This window comes from Struthio camelus, chromosome 1 (genome assembly GCF_040807025.1).
Source record: "Struthio camelus isolate bStrCam1 chromosome 1, bStrCam1.hap1, whole genome shotgun sequence".
NCBI classification, from domain to species: domain Eukaryota; kingdom Metazoa; phylum Chordata; class Aves; order Struthioniformes; family Struthionidae; genus Struthio; species Struthio camelus.
In genome coordinates this window covers 142,969,235-142,982,645 of record NC_090942.1, presented here as the reverse complement: position 1 = coordinate 142,982,645, position 13,411 = coordinate 142,969,235, and the positions used below count along the sequence as shown (strand labels likewise).

The 13,411-nt window shown below is 36.6% G+C and overlaps 1 protein-coding gene across 9 annotated transcripts in view; it reads left to right on the top strand.

Annotated features, from left to right (window-relative positions):
• TBL1X (transducin beta like 1 X-linked) overlaps positions 1–13,411 on the top strand; it is a 205,626-nt gene that overhangs the window by 20,364 nt on the left and 171,851 nt on the right. Inside the window, exon 1 of one of the 9 annotated variants that reach the window (XM_068921046.1) lies at positions 7,383–7,481. The exons of 7 other annotated variants lie outside the window; for them this stretch is intronic. The gene's annotated coding sequence lies outside the window, so the exon portion shown is untranslated. Of the gene's footprint in view, positions 1–7,382; positions 7,501–13,411 lie in introns of those variants that run through there. One more of the 9 variants, XM_068921054.1, reaches the window with a different exon arrangement.

Below are 13,411 nucleotides of genomic sequence, written 5' to 3'. Positions count from 1 at the left end.
AAAACAATATTGCTACCTTTGAAACTAAAAGAAAAACTGAATATTAAGAGTAGAACTGTTTATAAAAGAATGCGAGTACAGAATTCTCTGCAAGTTGTTTTTTGCCCATTGGTTTGAATTTAGCGTTTTCACACAACCAGCACACAGTAAAGCAGTAGGGGAAACCGAATAGTGTAAAGATGAAGTCTAACGGTGAATGACTACTTTTTGCCTATTAGTGAGGAACTGCATAAAAAGCACCATGCTGTTTCTCCTCATGAAATAGCCTGCCTGGCTATGGTGGTATAAAATTTGAAGTTATTTAGGTGTTCTGCTCAGCTCACAAGTATGGGCATTTTACTGGGTCTTAACTTGGATTGCCTGTGGGTGTTTTTTTTCCCCCCCTATCTTTAGAGAGAGAGGAACAAGAAACTGAAAAGATCCATCTGTGTGTACTGGACACGTTGAGGTGTGCAGCTGTAGAGTGACTTTTTCTTCCTGGTTTCATCACTTACCAGCAGAAGCCAGAGTTTTTAGAGTGAAAGCTAATGGTAGGTCAGTCTAGAAGCCTCCCTTGGGCTATGCTAATCGATTTGGGAATTACGAGTTTGGCCCCATGGTGTAATAGTGTGGGTGACTGAAAAAGTTTGGAAGGCTGTTTAGCAGACATGGGGTGTGAAGGTACAAAAAAGTAGATTCCATTAGTTCTGCTGTTGGTAGAACAACGTATCTATTCATAATGTGGGCTGCAATCTGGTATGATCTTGGTACAAGTGCTGTTGCAAATGCCTGTTTGCAGAATGGGCATGAGCTTATTTTTTTTTCAAATATGCTTTTGAGTGTAATTGTGAAATACAGATAAAAAAGTTACACATCCATCAGTGAACTATTTTTAGCCTGTCTACTCATGTTTCCGGCAATTTGATTTTTACAAATGAGATATTTTTAGATGAATGAAATGAGTACATACCACATGCCAGAGGTATGAAACAGCTTTATAAGTTGTAAGTTTAAAACCCTGTGTTTACAGTCTGATGTTTTGAAATCTAATGATGTGCAGTATTTCATATGTAGTATATCATTACAGAAATATAACACAATACTAAGTGTCTTCAGAATAATCCATTGTGCTGAAGTGAAGAATCATCAGAGTTAAATGTATTGTTTATCAAGCAACCAGAAAATTTATAATGATAATTAACACTTCTTACATAATTAATTCCTGTGACATTTGCATGAGGACTTTGTTTTACTAAGCTATATTACAAAAGCATGTGTAATTTCCTTTGAGATATTGGTGTGCAATGTACATACCTAAAGACTTTCTGTTTATATTACAGACCACCTCTTTACCCTAACCAAAGTAGGCATGTGGACTAGCTTTATTTTTTTTCTTTATTTTGTTCTGTATCACGGCCCAGCTGGCATCTCCAAATACAATCTGTATATAACAAAATCGCGGTCGGTACATACATCCTTTTAAATTAATTGGGATGTGGTGTTCATCCAGCTTGGGCCTTCAGATGTGCAAGTCCTGTTAATTTTATTACTAGACCTGTAGAGCTTAGTATCTCATAGCTTAGACTGAGTGTATACGTTTTAAATGTGAGAATCATAGAATGAGACTTAAACAAACAAACAAAACAAAACGAAAAAAAACCCCAGGAGTTCCTTTGGACTGGGACTTGATAGAAAGTCTGTTTGTAGTGTGGAGATGTAACAGTTCAGGTATTTTGGAACATCCATTCTTGGCAGCAAATTCAAAGAGTTTGTTGCAGTCTGTTCTTGGTACTGTTTTCCAGGCATAAGAAGCTTTATACTCTAGTAATGACAACAGTGCAAAAAACTCAGTGTGATATCTTAGTATCACCTGTGTATGTAGATGGAGCTATTCTGCAAAGGGTGCTGGGGTATTTCTTGTTTTTTTTTTTTCCTTTCAGTTGCAATCTGTTCAAAGCATGGTATGTTTACCTATCCTCTTACTGTAAGCCAGCCAGTATGAAGTGTTTTAAACAGTTACATTTGGGTTACAAAACTCTTCTCTAGTAGTAAGGTGCTTCTTATTAGCAACGATTAAAAAATAAAAATACAGTAGACTTAGGAAATATGCCTCTACCAGGAATGAAGAAAAAGGATTTGTGAAATGACAATATTATGGACAGTTGTGTAGCTGCATTTGTTCCATTTCAGGTATAACAGTACTTAGTAAAAGCATATAGATCCTTATGCAAAAATTTTACTTAACTTTATTCCTGAGATAAGGGGTTGTAATGATATTGGTAACTGGAAGAGGGCTCAGGAGGAAACGCAGGTGTTCAGGATGAAGCTCACCATCTATGATGATGACGTTTCACAGAATGGTTGAGATTGGAAGGGACTTTTGGAGATAATCTTGGATTAATACATGCAGGGTGTGACCACTGCTCGCTTTTAAGTGCGTCTTCGCACTGTGCTCAGATTTCATTACCTATACTTAGAATGAAATCCCTTAAAGCAGAAAAATCACGTACATTACTTTGCCTCTTTTTTTGGTTGTTACGTCCACAGCAAGTTATTTCCCTCTTCCTAGGTGTAGCAGAGAAGAAGTAGTCCTTAAAATCATGATGGTATGTGGCTGGATGGGACATGAACCATGGATGGAATGGTTAAAACTTGAAAGCCTGCCTTCACCTGCTTTTCCTCTCTACCCATTTCTCTGAGGAATTATTAACAGGTGCTGAAGTCAAGAGTGCTGCATGGCCCTGAACTCTCAAAGCAGAAAGAAAAGTTCAAATATATGGCGGGGGGGGAACCCCCGGAAAATAGGAAACTACTGCAGTTGGAATTCATTGTGACGAAGGAATAGTCTAACAGTGCTTAGTAGGTTAGAAGTGAGAGTGAAATACAACTGTTAAAAATCCCATCAAGTGGTTTTTTTTCAGTTTGTTTTTCATGCCCTGTGACAGGGAGGGCACTAAAAGAATGAGGAGGGACCAAGAAAATATTTTAATCAAACGTTAAGCACTCCTAGTCATACCTCTCAACAGTGCTACGCTCATACAGACAGTCTTCTGAAATAAGTAAGATTATTTTCCCCTCCTTTTTTTCTCACACCAGCGTTCATTGCATCCTCCCTGTCATGTTTGTTAGGCTGAAGATTTTGAAAAGATAACATTTCTTTCTCTCCATATCAAGATCTCAAGCTCATCTGCGTTGACATTTTATCTTTATGAGGGAGAATGCATTATGTAAAGTTTCCATTAGCCTGCAAAATATTAAATAAGTGTTGAAAACATGAGTTGTTTTTGGTGAGTTAAGCAGAGCAAGCCACTCATGATTTTGACCTCATCAAAATCAGATAAAGTTTTTTTTTTTTTTAAAGGATAAATAGAGAACTTAGCTTCTCTAACACTAACTTTCCTTCTCCTCTTTTTACCTTTATTCAGAAAACGAAAAACTGAAGAAAGGCCAAGCTCTTAAAAACACAAGTGAAAGCATAACTATAATTTGTAGCTGGGAATATTGTGAGTAGCGTATGTGGCCGTACATTCCTTTGGCAAGATGCTATTCACGTTCTTGAACCTGTAATTATGTATCCTTGCTTAATAAGGAGAGAACTTCTTTCTCAGACATTACTCTATAGTCTTAAGCTTTCAAGCTCTAGACTGTAAGAGAATGTTTTTGAAGGTACCAGAAGGTTCAGCTGTTTCATGTTTTTTTCTGATTGGAGATAACATTACTACAGCATGAACTGTAGGTCTAAAATAGGTAAAAGTGTAATATGCAATAGTGTATTTGTGCATAAGAAGTAAAGGAATATAAATGAAATCTGTCTTGACATGCATTCATGATAACATTTTTCCTGCTTGTTTACAAAATGAAAGAATATCTGTCTCTAGTAGAAAATTGTGTTTAAAGCAGTCTCCCACTATCCTTTGAAGTGTTAAATCCTCCTAGGTTTCATTTTTTTTGGCACAAGAGTAGTGGATGTTTAAGAAGCCAACAACATTAGCTTGCACAGGAGCATTCCTGTCTTATTTTTGTTTCTAGGTCTGTTTCCTGTGTTGGGGGAAGGGGAATGAGAGCGCAGCTGCTTCCAAAGTTCAGCATGAAGCTGCTTCTTTAGTGTGTTTTAAGCTTTGGTCACAATTTCTTACTGGAAGTCTTTAAATGAGCTTTAGTTAGATCTTCAATTGCTCTTTTATAGGCAAACCTCCCTCCTCCCCTCTCTTCCCTCACCCCCATCTCTGTCCTCAGCAACCAGACCCACTCACTGATAAAACTCCAGATTATCTGCAAAATAAATAAGCGAGAGAACCCTCAGATACAGGAAATTTCAACATAGCGTGTTTCTGGGATCAAGTAGATAATAGGTCAGACATCAGCTTGACAGAGGGATTGATCAATATTTGTTCTTACTTCTGAGATTTTTCTTCCTTCTTTTTCAAAACGTTCATTCTTACCGGTAGAAAAGATGGACTGCTTTGGATCCTGAAGGTGATCTATTGAACCTTTATTTCTCAGATAAGCTGAACACCATAGAGAAGGGAAGATGAATTTTCTACCTGGGTTATTTATGGTACCTAAAGTAACTCAGACTGAAAAGAAACAGCCTATTCCTCTTTTGCACTTCCTTATATACGCTCTGAACAAAATCTTCTGTCTGAATTCTGGCATACGTGTTCCCAGATCAGAAACACTTCTAGTTTTTCAGTTTTTATAAACAAATTAAAACAGCCCCTTCTTCCATTTGCCCAGTTTGCATTTTTTATTTGCTTGTATTGCAGTCACAGGTATATGAAAGGAATAAACTAAGCGGGATGATTAGGCATGTTGCAGTATTTTCTTTCATCTATTGTTGAGGTCCTTTTGCTCATCTAGACTAAAATGTTGGGATGAGATGGAAAAACACATACTATTGGTTTTATTTGATTTTTCCCCACTTGAGAGCAGCTTGAATTGTGGTGTAGGAAGGGTATGATTTGTTTTAAAATTTAGAATACTAGAAATTAAAGCTGACGTTGCCTCTCTAGAGGCATATAGCCTATGAAAATGAGCATAGAGATTGAAGTCAGGAGTTCAGTTTAGTTATTGTAAAATCTGCAGGTAGTTTAATCCAAAAAGAGCTGACAAAAGGAGTTAACGTAAGTAAGGAGTTAACTCTTACTGTTGATTTACAAAACCTTGGAATACTGGGAAGGTGGTAGAAGTCTGGATGGATGCCAGTGTTGCAGACTAGGTGACCTGGGTAATTATAAACTCAGGCATTGATCCAGGTAAAATAATGGAATGGCTGTGTTAGGATTTGGCTAATAAAGAACAGAGGACAATAATATAACTGATGCATAGTGACGTGATTTTATTCAAAATAGATCTCATCAAACTGCTACCTTTACTGTGTTTTTGGGGTGCTTATCCATTGGGTTGTTGATGAAGAACTAATGAGAAAATAAATATTTAGACTTCAGTAAGGTCACTCACTCAGTGCTACTCAAAGTTTGGATGAAGAAATAAGAACAATACAAGGTGAGAATAGTAGTAGTTGGATTAGATACATGGAAAATTATTCCCGGTTTACACTTAACAGGTGAGCTTTTTGAGTGTCTGTGTACTAGTGAGTACCAACGATGCTGTTCCCAGTCCTAAACACTTTATCATTTGTGCCCTCATAAAAATCCTTACTAATGAAGTTTATAGATGATTCAAAGATTGAGAAAGTAATAGTGAATGAGAGAAACTGCTGAGTGACTGTACTTGTCAGACTGGACAAAACAAAGTCATTGCTTTCGTACAGCAAATATAACATTGTGCACCAAGAAACAGAGACATTGAACTTCTTTTTAGAGCCATAGACTCCATCCTGTGGAAACAGCCTGTGGCCAGAAGGCTGAAATGAACTCTGAGTTAGAAAGTTTAGGAAGAGGAAGGGAGATTATATTCTCTCTGTATCTGGCACTGAGAGGACTAAGGCTGGGTTCTCATGTCTAGTTCCAGTGTGCATAAGTAAAGAAGAAAACAGATGAAGGCTCAAAGAAGAGTCACAAGAATGATTAAAGGGCTGGAAACTAGCCTTGAGTAAAAAGGCTCTTTGAGTTAACAAAAGGTAAAAGGTATTCTCTTTGAGCCTTCATAATGCATAAGCCTCTAAACTTCTGGTATTTAGTTCTAACTGGGAGAGTAATGGCGTCCCTCTATTCTGATTCCAGTTCTGTCATGTCTTGACAATTTCAAAAGCTTCACAAACTTTATGTACAGTGAGGGCTTAAGTGTATTCTGTGAAGTAGTTAAATGTAATTACCCGTTTTGTAGATGGAGAAACTGGGATAAAGTCACATGCTTTAGTTCTGCCTCTAGGTTTTTTGTGGAGTCGATTTACAGAAATTTCAGGGCCGGCGTATTTTCTACTTGTGTTCCTAGTTGCAATTGTTCTGTGAGCCTGCCAAATTCTAGGTAGTGCAATTTTTTTTTAATAAGAGAATTTGCATTTTTTATTGAAGCTCTGATCTTGAGGAATTGTATTAGTACCTGTGTTCCTAAAAATAGCATTTGGTGGAAACTAACATAGAAGTGAAAGCCAAAGGTTTTTGATAGCCATCTGATATGATAACTGCAAAAAGTGGACAGTAGCATGAATAGTGAAAAATATATTAAAATTTTATTTAATTGTCTAATGACAAGCATATATATGGCTTCTTACTCAGAAAAATAAGACATGTGAGAGTGGTATGAACTGTGGCGGATTATAGAGAATGATTGCAAAGTCGAGAAGTATGTGATAGAGTAAAACCTGTTGGAAGTGTACTCAAGGAAGACCATGTAGTTCTGTTCTTAACTTTTAAAAACGCATCTTCTTATTTATAGTGAAATCGGTGTATAACCCGGTCTATATATATAAATGGATGTGTTATTTCTGTAGAATTTATACATAAATGGAAATTGAAAGAGATTTTTTTTTTTTATTAAGAAGTGCCAGATGCTGATGTTAGAGACTTACTACGGTTTCTTCCCATTAAAATATATATTAAAAGAAGAAGTAATACAACCCCTAAATTATCAACTGTATCCTAGATTTTGCATAAGTATTCATTATGCACTGACTTTTCCTATTTAAGTGGCAGGAGGCAAATAAGAAACTAAATAATTAATGCAATGCACAGTATAGTGTATTCAAGCAATGTGTTTATGATTACATAATACAGGAAAATTATAACTGAAACCCAAAAATGTGAAAATAATTGACTGGAACGAAAGGGATAAGGCATGGAAATAAGATCTGAAAGTTTATATGTAAGTGATTTTCATATTAGTACATAAATATATGTATTTATCTAAACAGAGCTTGACTAATCATTCTCTATTTGAATTTTCTCAAGGATGTCTGAGTACTTGCTATCCTATGTCAAACCAATTATTTTTCAGGTATAAACTTGTTAGCAGATGTTCCAAAGATCCAGTCTGCTTCCACCCTCATGATAGGATGGGGTGTGGTGCTTCAGAACTTGGCTGCTCTCTACCTGGGAAGAGTAAGTCAACTCTAATTAGGTCAGTCTTTTAATGCCAAAACCCTCAAGCCTTTCACTGTCCCAGCAGATGCATGACAAGAAATTAAACCCACTAATCCCAGTGCTGTGTGCATGTACATGAATTCTTGGAGCTATTAACTTTGGGAGAGTTGCTAATCTAGGATTATTTATGATACCAACAAACAAATAATGCCAGGTCCTGCCTTCAGCCTCTTTTGAATTCTTAAAATTGCAGCAAAAATGTTCAAAGAAACTTATGAGTGGTAATAGCCTTTCAGGTCGTAAGAGTATGGAGAGCGCATGTTTATAACAAGTGTTAGGCAGACAGTCCAGTTCAGTGTTGAAGTTAGTGGGCTCAGCCCTGTGCTCTGACATAGAAGTTACAGTTGATTAAAACTGAACTAACTGAGCTACCATGTCATTGCTCAGAGCCTTTCTAACTCGTTCCAGGTAAAAGCAAGGCTTCCTTTTTCTTGTTTAGCTGTTGTTACTTTACAAAAACAAACCCAGAATGTGAAGGTCATGACAGTCTTGTTGTCTGATGTGAACAAGCAAAGTTATTTCTCAGTCCTGTATAGATAGTCACGTGCATGGTTGGATGTATAGGAGTTCTTTAGGACTTGACTGAGTTTTGTTCTAAATGTTGGACATGTTGGGTGCCTGTGTACAGTAAATAGTAAATGCTTATTACTATTATAGATTATAGAGGCAGAACATGTCAATACATTTATGGTTGTGGTTGCACAAGTATTTCTATTGTAAAATGCCATATTCAATTGCATAATGCTTCTGAACTAATATGGCTTTTTTTTTTTTCTCACTCAGGAGTGTATTTTTCCACCTGAACAATACTTTGAAATTGAGTGATACTGGGGAGGTTACATAAAATTTGTATCATTATTTGAAGGGGGGAGGGGGGAGGAAAAAAAAAAAAGAATGGAATCTTGGTCCCTCACCCCTCCACCCCCTTTTTTAATGTTCTAAGACCACAGCGGATTTGGATATAAATAATTTTTTTTGTTATGTGTATTTAAAACAAAACTTGTCACATGCAGATATATTTTAATATGCACTGCTAGCCTTCTGTCCTACTTCTCCTGTTAGTTCAGCACTAACCTGTCTGTTTTAGTCTGCTTCCTTTTGTGAGATGAGTGCCTGGGAGGAGGGAAGGTGACGTACCTTCTGAACTCTCCTGTGATTTATAGCGGTATATGAAGAAAATGGCAGGACCCAATGATGCTGTATAATGTATTATTGTTGTCTTCCTTCCTCTTGTGTACTTTCTCCTCCATTTTCCGTGTTAGTGTTTTCTGGGTCAAAATTAAATGTTACTCTTAATTTTACCCCTGTTAGCTGGCAATCCCAAAAGATGAAATGAGTCCCATTTTAACTGAGCTGTTTTCTTGAAAACCTCTATCCTAAATTTCAGAGTACGTGGAGATTAAATCCAGTGGGTTTTTTTTTTTTGGGGGGTGGGGGGGAGGAGAGGAGGGGAGAGAGAAGTTGTTTATTTTTTTAAAAATAGTGTTGCCAGTGAATTGTTTCCAATTATTTAGAGAGCCAAGGGTTGGGGCCAGGGACAATAAATACCTCCCAATTTCCCTTCCCTTGCCTTTTTTATTTTAAAATTTAAGGTATGTTTTTACCCAAAGTATTCAGAAACTCTTTCATCTAGGTCAGACACAGAAATTTTCATTCCATAGGGAATGCTAACTACTTTTTTATTATTATGAATTGAAATGAAAAGCTGATATTTTAAAATTCAGCACTAAAAATGAGACAGCCAAAATGCCTCATTTTCATACACGTTAGCAGTTTCAATTATCAGGTTGATTACTTTGCTTGGACCATCTCTATAATGTTAAGCATGTATGATACTCATTTAGAGTAAAATATTAAAAATACAATATGTTGTAATAGAATATATTTCAACATAAATTGCATATTGCCTCTTTGTAATTATTTTTGCATTTTTTCCATCAAATTTCTGCAGGACATGTTCCTTAGTGTGTTACAAAACACATTCATTTTCCTATGTATTGATGGGAAATGTTCTTCTGTCAAAATTGCTAACTGGATCTACTTCTAATTGTTTTACTGGTAAAATGATTTCTCATTTTGTTGGGCATTGAATAACTACTTCTCTATTTACATTGAAAACAAAGATAAAATTTTCCTGGCAGAAAAGGTACCACACACTGTCCATCTTTATACCTTTTCCTAAGACCTATCTGCTTCCATTACAGACTTGAGATATCGTGGAGCCTCTTGGTACATTTATGAGTGCTATAGATAAATGTTCATAAGGAAATAAAGCTGTCTTGTGATTTCAGTGCCTCCTGCATTTTAAGATGTGTTACAGAGAGATACTGAAGAAGAATAGATTGCATTTTATTATATGCTTAGCTTTCACACAGCTGTGGATGTTATTGCTGTAGGCAGTACTTTAAAAAAACAAAAACAAAAAAACACCCTCACTTCTAATTTTGTTTGTCTAGTCTCATGCACGCTATTATCTGTGCCCAGTGGATTGAACAGTGAACCACATTAATTCTGGAAGTGGCTTTAGGCCATTCATCCTTGCTGGTTGGATATGTGCAGTTCAGTTATCTGGAATCACTAGGAAAATTATTCCTGGTGTTCACAAATTTGTCCGCTTCTTCTAGCGTATGGTCCTGTTAAAGCACAGACAAGAGAACAATATAACAAGAGAACTTATTAAAAAATAACGTAATGTAGCAATGGCAAAGAATCGTAAACTTCTGCTTGCTAGATTCTGATCTGTCCTCTTAGTCCAAAATAAAGTCTCTAAAACATTATTCTTACTCCAGAATACGTCTATAACATACTACTGAATATAAACTCATAATCTGTCATGCACAGAGTATTTCCTGTGAAACAATCATTTGACTTAGTATCATAAAACCCCTGTGATCATGGCAACATGTAACCTTATAACATACAAAGCTTGTTTTTGCCTTTGAAAGCAGTTAAGTATTGCACTACATAGGCCATCAGAACCTAGCTGTACAGAAACCTAAAGCTTCCTGTACCCATGCACCCCAAAATGGAGGATAACATGCCATACCCACATCCTTGCATAGTAATGATAACAAAAAAGTGCAACTGAAGAACTACAGTTTTGGCACTATAACATCCTCTGAGTGTTGGAGAGAAGTGTCACTGATAGAACAAGTTTAAGTGCTCGTCAAGAACCTGATCTTACATATCTTGTGATTTTTGTGTAAAAAGACTACTCTATGTTGTATATGTGAAGATTTTTGCTGTATTTTTGCAATCTTTTCACAAATGGGTTTTTGAATGAAGACATGCTACCACACCAAGAAGAATTATGCTTGTATCAGGTTGTTTTCAGTCCCTGGTCGCAGAAATCAGTTGAGTAAAATGCTTAGCGTACTGAAACATCTTGCATGGAAATCAGCCTTGCCATCTTGGCTGATTGTCCAGTTTTCGTCCTTTGCGGAAGCCAGCAGTTTTGCCATGGTACAAGAAACTTGAGTCTTCCCATGAATTTCAGCCATCCCTACAGAGGGAGCAAAGAGGGATGAAGATGCCTCTCTGATTTGGCTGTTAAGTCCCACTTGTCCACTGACTAAATGAAGAAAAAACAGTCTAAGCTACTGAGGAAGAGGGAGTTCTTCTTTCTCTCTTACGAAAAACAAGTTTCTTCATTTCTTCTCCCTCTTCTTTTACCATGCCATCCTGGTCTCCTCAAGCCTGATTATGGGCAGAGGACAAGGGGGATAAACAATCCTGGGACCTCTGGTATGCCTCACCTGCATCTTCCAAATCTAGCAAGAGGGAGAAGCTGACCTTATGTTATCTGTCCTTGACCTAAAAAAGCGTGCTTGGGGACAAGACATTGACATACCTGGAGAAGCAGAAATGGTTTGAGATTTGAGAGATGCGTGTGAGTATAATTAGTTGCTGAGGCAAGGTACAGGCAAATGTAAGGCTGGCAAAAGGCATACCTAATGAAAAGTTTGGGGAATAGCCAAAAACTCTTCTGCACTGCCATGTAGCCAGAGAGTACAGCTGCAGCAAGAAGCAAAATTACTGTACTCTATAAAATGGCAGGCCTGTAACTGCTGTGTGCATTACAGAAGTGCAGGAAGAATTCAAAAATCAAAAGATGACGGAAGAAAACTAAAATGCATTTTTTAAAGAAAATGTCATGATTTTTATGTTTTTGACTGGTGTATTACGAGCGCAAGACTTGTGCATGTGCTTAATGTTAAGCAAGCACATCTTTCAATGTTTTAACAAATCTGACCCCAAATATAATTTTTACATACAGTCTATTTGTTCACTGATAATAATTGCATTTAATTTTTGTTAAGCTACAAAAAATATCTAATCTAATTAGGCAACATCATATTGTTACCTAATGCTTCTTCTACCTTTAAAGTCAGTTATACTTTTGCTTGAGATAAGTATGCTTCATAGTTACAGTGGAGTTTTCAACCATAGATAAATGAAAATAGATGGGATTTTAAAAAATACCTTTGAAGGAAACAGCTGCTGATGTTTTTCATCTTTATCTTTGAAAGTCTAGTTATCTCTTCTAAAAATGCCTTTCAGAAGCAGGATACTCAGAACCTTTCTTGAAAATAAGTTATATACATTTTCTGAAATTAGCACTCTAAAACAATGCTACCTAAAATTTCTAGGCAGTTGGATGAATGTTGGCTGTTTTGTCCAAACACATTTAAATTTGTAAATTTAAAGCTGCTGAAATTTATAAAAACTGTCAGGTCAATAGAAAACTCTTGTTTGTCTCATCCATTGGACCAAAACTAAGATTGCTTGATAAAACAAACGTCCTGTTTCTAGTCCAACCTGTTTTTATACATTTTTGAGGCCTAGCTTTTTCCAATTAGTTCTTCATTATGAAAAGTAAAGGAAGTGTCTCTTTGTGAGAGATCACCTATGCAGAATTCCAGGGCAAAAGGAAATAGAATCAACAGGATGACAGTGAAAACAAGTCTAATGATGGGAAGGATTTTCACAGCAGTGATAACACAGCAGTTCTTATATCTTAGTATGTCTCTAGAAAACGTTCACAATTAAACTACTTGAACAAGATGTTTGTATGAGCTTACAGCTTTGCAACTACTATTGCTGTCCTGTAGTCTTAACAATTATGCAAATACATGTGTGAAAGACTAAAAATTACCACTTTTTTTTTCCTTCAAGTAAAATCAGCAAGGGTATGTTTAATCTGTCATGCTTACGAGAGTTGTGACTCTACTATCTGTGGCCTTAGTCTTAAAAATCCTTAATGCATGCCTTTGCCCTGAATGGGATTAGTCATGTGTGGGAACATCTGTAGTCAGAGACTGCTGGTACAACATATGTTGTAACTTTCCCGAAGCCTCTGACCTGGTTGTCAGGAAACTCATGGGCGTATATCTGGAATGACAGGAACCACATAGGTGACCTCAGAAGTTATCAACTTTGTTAGAATGTTCTGCAATGTGTTTTGTAAATCCTGTATTTAAACCTTCACAGAAGTAATTCCACAAAGTTTTATTTCACAGTGTTAACCGAAGAACACATTGCACTCACTAATAATTATCTTAAAAAAAATTGATTACCACTGCGAAGGCTGAACCTCTGGAAACACATACTAGCTTCCACTCCTTTCTGTAGCTAAACTTTCGACAATCTCGGTTGAATCTAGAGCTGTGGTTCACTGGGGAGACAATATCGAGCTTCGCAGCTCCAGTAAAGTTGGAAGCAAAGCACCTTCCTCCTATATATTCTCCAGGAAAGATATGAATCATATTTTTATTGAAAATAGCAGTATGATTCACATAAACTATTTTCTTACATCCTTGGGAGGCCAGATACCAATGTTAAGCTGTAGTTATGCACCGCTTTATGTCATCCTTTTTATTCCATTTTCC